Source organism: Equus asinus, chromosome 26 (genome assembly GCF_041296235.1).
Source record: "Equus asinus isolate D_3611 breed Donkey chromosome 26, EquAss-T2T_v2, whole genome shotgun sequence".
NCBI lineage: Eukaryota > Metazoa > Chordata > Mammalia > Perissodactyla > Equidae > Equus > Equus asinus.
This window is the reverse complement of record NC_091815.1, coordinates 37308694-37315372: the sequence shown is the minus strand read 5'-3', so window position 1 is coordinate 37315372 and position 6679 is coordinate 37308694. Positions and strand designations below refer to the sequence as shown.

Here is a 6679-nt window from a genome sequence, read left to right as displayed (position 1 = left end):
CGCGGTGGGGCTCCCTAAGCCCTTCCCTTTCCTTAGGCGTCTGGGACAGAAACCATTTGGAGGAGGGAGCTTCTCAGTGTGCTGGGGGATTGAGTTGGGGCAAGAGTTCCCCAGCAGCCGAGGGCATCTCTCTTCCTCTCATGCCCTTGCTGGGACTGGTGGTCCAGGGGCTTTTACTTCTTGGAGGCCATGAAGTACTTGCTCTAGTCAAATTCATTGCCACACCCAGAAATGAGACTGACGCAGTGCTTATGGAGGGCAATGCCAGCCTCAGCACCAGAGGTGGAAGAGTGGGTGTCCCTGTTAACCTCTCAGGAGACAGCCGGGTCCTCAGTGCAGCCCAGGATGCCTTTTAGGGGGCCCTCTGATATCTACTCCACCACCTTCTTGATGTCATCATAATTGGCGGTTTTCTTCAGGCGGCAGGGCAGATCCATGACCCACATTGGGGGTGTGGACACTGAAGGCCATGGGTGATCTTCCCATTCAGCTCAGGGACAGCCTTGCCCACAGCCTTGGCAGCACCAGTAGAAGCAGGGATGATGGCCCCTTGGCCATCACTGGACAGCTTCCCACAGGGGCCATCCACAGTCTTCTGGGTGACAGCAGGGACTGTTGTCATGAATCCTTCTGTAAGTGAGCGAAAGTGAGGCCACCTTGTTTTTTTTTAAAGATTTTATTTTTTCCTTTTTCTCCCCAAAGCCCCCCAGTACATAGTTGTATATTCTTCGTTGTGGGTCCTTCTAGTTGTGGCATGTGGGACGCTGCCTCAGCATGGCTTGATGAGCAGTGCCATGTCCGCACCCAGGATTCGAACCAACGAAACACTGGGCCACCTGCAGCGGAGCGCGCGAACTTAACCACTAGGCCACGGGGCCAGCCCCAGAGGCCACCTTGTTTTGCTAAATGGTCCCAGCCCCTCCTCTGTGTGACTACTGGCTGCTCTGCACGTACTTTAAAAAATTCACATGCTCTCCTGATTTACGGCCTCTGCTTACTGTACTCCCTGATACCTTGATAAATTAAAACTTTGTTTTATGAGTTTCTTTCCAGGAACAGGCTGACCACAGGCGGGAAATACACCTGCAACGCATCCATCACAGCTGACAGAAGAATAGAACAATGTGATGCCCGGAGCCTGTCATGCCTGGAGACCAACATCCCTGGCCCCCCTCATTGCCCATTTTCCCTCTGTAACTGCCTCAAGATTCTCTAAACCTTGAAGATGGGTTTTGTGAGACATTAGTCACCTATCTTGTGATTAGCCGGCTAATCTAATTAAACTTCCTTTCTCGATCTCTGTTGTGATTAATTGGCTCAGATCACAGCGAGCAGAGCCATCCCATTGCTCGGTCGGTATCACCTCCACAATGCCAAAATTGTCATGGGCGACCTTGGCCAGGGATCCCAGTGGTTGGTGGTGCAGGAGGCATTGCTGACGATCTTGAGGGCGTTGTGATACTTCTCATGGTTCTTGCCCATTACAAACATGGGGCATCAGCAGATGGGGCAGAGACGGTGACCCTTTTGGCTCTACCTTTCAAGAGAGCCCCAGCCTTCTCCAAAGCAGGGAAGACACCAGTGAATTCCACAACATGTTCAGCACGGGTTTCACCCCATTTGACGTTGGTAGGCTCTCCATCCTGGAAGATGGAGATGGGCTTTCCATTGATGACAAACCTTGACTGTGCCACTGAGCCTGCCAAGGTTGGATCATTCTGGAACACATAGACTCTGTAGTTGAGGTCAGTGAAGGGATTATTAATGATGCCCAGGTGCCCAACGTGGCCTGATCCATTTCCTCTGACCTTCACCATTGTGTCTCAGGGACATGCCTAGCAGGCACAAGATTTGGCTGCCTGTTGAATGGGAGGAGCAGAGGGCCTAAACTTTTTAAATTAAATGGTCTCAGAAATGCCTACCTGAGTCTGAAAAAGCATACCTTAAGGATAAGCTTTTAGCTTGAGGGAGAGAGAAGAAGACAATGAATTTCTGAGTCTTAGTGGTGGTTTTCATCGATCCTCTGAGGAGTTTTACAAAATGCCTGGGGCTTCACCCCAGGGTCAGTCAACTCAAATCTCTGTAGGTGGGGCCCAAGAATAAGGATTTGTATACAATCCTCAAATGGCTTTAGTGCACAGGCAGAGTTGGAAACCACTGGCTCAGTTACCATCTTTAAAAGGATTAACTTGGTGTCCGCAGGAGTTCACCTTGGAGTCTGGGGAATAAAAGTGTGCAACAGAGTACTTGGGACAGCTAGTAAGAGCATCACCCCCTGGCTAACACTCCCTGCCTACCTGGAAGACAGTCCCAGGTAAGGAGGCCGGCTGCTACTCACCAAAGTCAGGGGAATTAATCTTGTCAGTGCCTGGATCACTCTCTCTAATCTTATCATAGCTCTCAAAGCTTTATAGTTTGAGTCAATCTCCTGCCTGTCTTTACCAGGAAACCCTTTCCCCATGCCCGCTGGAATTAAGGGTTCAACCTCAACTATCCTACTGGCATCTTCATTCCTCTTCTCTCACTAATCTTTCACACTTTCACTCTAAAATTCCTGAAGATTCGGTTTTCCCTCCAAAGCAAGTGGGGTGTGTTTCTCCATCCACATCCCATTGGTGGGTGGAATATTTATCCACTTTGCACTTCAGGCTGAAATTTGACTGTTGTTTATCCTTTGCCTTAAACAGATCCAGATAATGTGAAATACATGCCATTAGGCTGGACATCTGCTGCCTTGGACCAGTAGCTTTCCACCAGGGGAATTTTGCCCCCAGTAGACATTGGCAATGTCTGGAGATATTTTTGGATGTGACAGCTGGGAAGTGGGGGCGGGGGGGGGGGGGGGGGGGGGGGGGGGGCGGAGGGGGATGCTACTGCCATCTAGTGGGCAGAAACCAGGGGTGCTGCTAAACATCCTACAACGTCCAGGACAGCCTCACACAACAAAGAGGTATCAGGCCTCAGATGTCAATAGTAACAAGACAGAAACCTGCCGTAGATTCTACCATCCACTACGCTTCCTTATTGAGGTTCTTTACCGTCATGTTGATTACCTCCTCTCATAGACCCAAGATTGGAATGTCTTCCACCAGATAGTCACATGGCTCCTTCTCATTTCATTCAAATCTCTGCTGAGATAGCACCTCCTCAAAACAAAAATAAACACAAAACCTCCCAAAGACCACCCCCAAAATCAAAACAAAGAAATACTGCCCCTAAGCATTTTATCTTAAAAAGCATCCATTGGTCTCCATCCCTTTGTACTGCCTTCTTTTTCTTTTCTTTTTTTTTTTTTTTCTTTTGAGGAACATTAGCCCTGAGCTAACATCTGCTGTCAATCCTCCTCTTTTTTGCCGAGGAAGATGGGCCCTGAGCTAACATCCGTGCCCATCTTCCTCTACTCTATAAGTGGGACACTTGCGACAGCATGGCTAGACAAGCAGTGTGTAGGTCTGCACCTGAGATCTGAACCAGCAAACCCCAGGCCACTGAAGTGGAACGTGCTAATTTAACTGCTGCGCCACTGGACTGGCCCCTGCCTTATTTGTCTTGAGCACATTTATCACTTCTTAGCATCAAATTACATATCTCTTTGTTGTCTTTTTCTTTTACTGAATGTAAGATCTATAAAATCAGGGCCTCTTTTGTTTACTGCTGAATTCATTCATTTATTTAACAAATAGTAAGTGACCGACTATTCCAGTCACTATCATAGACCCCAGGGATGTAGAGGACACAAACAAACCCACATGGGTTTATGGTTTAGGGAAATTACATCATCCTTCAGGTGGAATGCAACTAAAGCATGGAGAAGTTTTAAGCCTGTGACCTGATTCAAGCAATCAATTAATCACTTCACTCAATTGATCTTCAGCAATTTATTGAGCTCTTTACGTCTAGTCTCTGTGGACACAGGGATGAAAAACAGTCATTGTCTCCATGGAGGTTATTTTTCCCCTGGTCGAGGACTCTCATGATAAATTAGTAAACATAAACAAATTCATATTTTTATTTTTTAATTTTTTTAATTTTTAATTTTTTTGCTTTTTCCCCCAAACTCCCCCAGTACATAGTTGTATATTTTAGTTGTGGGTCCCTCTAGTTGTGGCATGTAGGATGCCACCTCAGCATGGCCTGATGAGCGGTGCCATGTCCACACCCAGGATCCAAACCAGCGAAACCCTGGGCCGCTGAAGCGGAGTGCGCCAACTTAACCACTTGGCCACGCAGCCTGCCCCAAATTCGTATTTTTAGAGAGTGATGAGTGATGAAGAGAATAAAGCAAGATAGTAATGGGGAATACGTGGGAGGGAGTGTGGGGTCACGGCAATAATCTAGTTATGCTGATCAATGAGTCCCCTCACAGGAGCGAATCGAATGTTGAGAAGGATATATCCTGATGTATATACTAGGTCCTAATCTTCCCCAAATAACCAGTACCCAAAAGACCACTAAGATGACTCCATTTGGAAAGCCTCCAACTCATTTATTGGGTGACATGAAGGTGGCTAGTTTTGAGTGGACCCAGAGGAAGGTTAGGCCGTGCAGCATGTCCAGGCTGGTGGTACTAAGCTCCCTGACACTTGGGGTACATATTACAGCAGTTCCAATGGTGTCTAGCAGTATCCGTGGTGATGAGGATGCTCTGAAGTCGTTGGCAAGCACCTGTTCAAGAATCACAGTGCAAATTCCAGAGTCCTGGAGCAAGGCCATGCCTTCTGCAGCAGAGAACGACTCACTATTTGAAATGCGGTTCCTGGCATGCCACTGAGCCATAATAGATACTGAACACCTGAAATGGGACATCAAGAAAAGCCCATCGTTATCTGGGTGCAGTTCGACCCTCCAAGCATAGCATTGGGTGGGTGCGGCAGCAATCTGTTGTACAATGGAAGACAGCCGAGCGGGTCCAGAGGGCACAAGTTAGTTACATGAACTATTGTCACAGACTCCCATGTCACCTAATACAGTTGTACTGATATCTCTTCTACTCACACTTGTGGTCTTATGGGGTTTCCTATGACCAGCTGATAGAGAAGGAGAAAACACCAGTCTGCTTCACAGGTGGGTCAAGTCAACATGTTGGCACTAGCTGAAAGTTAACTGCAGCTCCTTCACAGTTCTTCTCAGAGGTGGCCGTATAATCGTTAGCGAAAGGAACTTATCCCAGTGGGCAGAGCTGGGACCAGTATCCATGGTTTCCCACTTTGTATGAAGAGAGGTGTGGCCTGAAATAGGTTATATATGGGCTCCTGAGCAGTGGAAAATTGCCTGGCTTGTTGGTTAGGCAAAAGAATAAGATTGAAAGATGAAGCCAAAGAAGTCTGTGGGCAAAGTAGGTCAATGGACCTATGAGAAAGGGCATGAAGCATGTAGATCTTTGTGTCTCAGGTTGATGCCCTCCAGAGAGCATTCCCCACAGAGAAGGACCTCAACAACCAGGGAGAGGATGCTATATTTAGTGGATGTAATCTAGACTCTTTCCTCAGACCAGCCCTTGTGTAATGAGCCACGAACAGGGACATAGTAATAGGAGTGGAGGCTACAGATGGGCCCAATAGCATGAGCTTCCTCTCACCTAAGCAGATCTAATTATTGCTGCTTCAGAATTCCTGATCTCTTCACCGTGAAGACCTCGGTATGGCACTACACTTCAAGGAGAACAACTAACCACTTATGGGCAAATTGACGACATGAGGTCCCTCCCACTCTGGAAAGGGAAGTGATGGAAATGATTCATACTGGAATGAATGCATATCCTCCATATGGGTTTACTTTTTTTGCCCATGGTGCCTTCACCAGCACTACTCTCTTAGAGCCTATGGAATGCCTTCTTTCCTGATATGAGATCTTACATAATACCACCTCAGACCAAGTGATTCATTTCGTGCTGAAGATGTTACATTGATATGTGCATGACTATGAAATCCACTGTTCATATCATATATTTCATTACACAGAAATCGCTGCTCCAGTGGAATGATGGGATGGCTTGTTAAAGGCTCAGCTCAGGTACCAGCTCAGGAATAACATCCTGTGGAGTTGGGGTGCTGTCCTTCAAGATGCAATATATGCATTGAACCAACAGTCAGTATAAGGCGCTGTGTCCTAAGAGCTAAAATACACAAGTCTAGCTATCAAAGGTGAATGTAGCATTGGCTTTTACTGCTACCATTTGTAGGGACACACTTAAAGAATTTGTGCTTCCTGTCCCCCAGCCTTAGGATCTATGGGATGAGATGCCTTCATTTTCAGAAGGAGAACACTTCTAACAGGAAACATGGTAAGGATTCCTGCCTGGTTAGTTTGGGCTTTTCATGCTGATTAGTGGGCAGAGAAATGAGTTACTTCACTGGCATGGATAACCAATCTGGTCATTACGAGGAACTAGGGTTACTGCTACATAGTGGGGTTGGGAAGGCATATATCGAGAACTCAGAGGATTCCCTATGCTCAACAATCATGGTGAACAGGAAATTGCACAAGTACAGCCCAATAAAAGAAAGTGACTGAGATAACACCAAGGGAAGGTGACATAAGACTCAGGAGAATTAGAGAGTCTTGATACCTGGTATCAAACCTTATTAATAATTCCAAGGATACAGATAATTGCAAGACACAGGCAAAGCAGAGAGAAATATGAGACAACCAACACAGCTGCTCAGGCCCTTCCTACCAC

General features: G+C 46.9%; 1 pseudogene; it reads right to left on the bottom strand.

Moving 5' to 3' along the window:
- Nucleotides 1-371: 371 nt before the first annotated feature.
- Nucleotides 372-1817, bottom strand: LOC106822623 (glyceraldehyde-3-phosphate dehydrogenase pseudogene; annotated as a pseudogene).
- Nucleotides 1818-6679: the final 4862 nt, after the last annotated feature.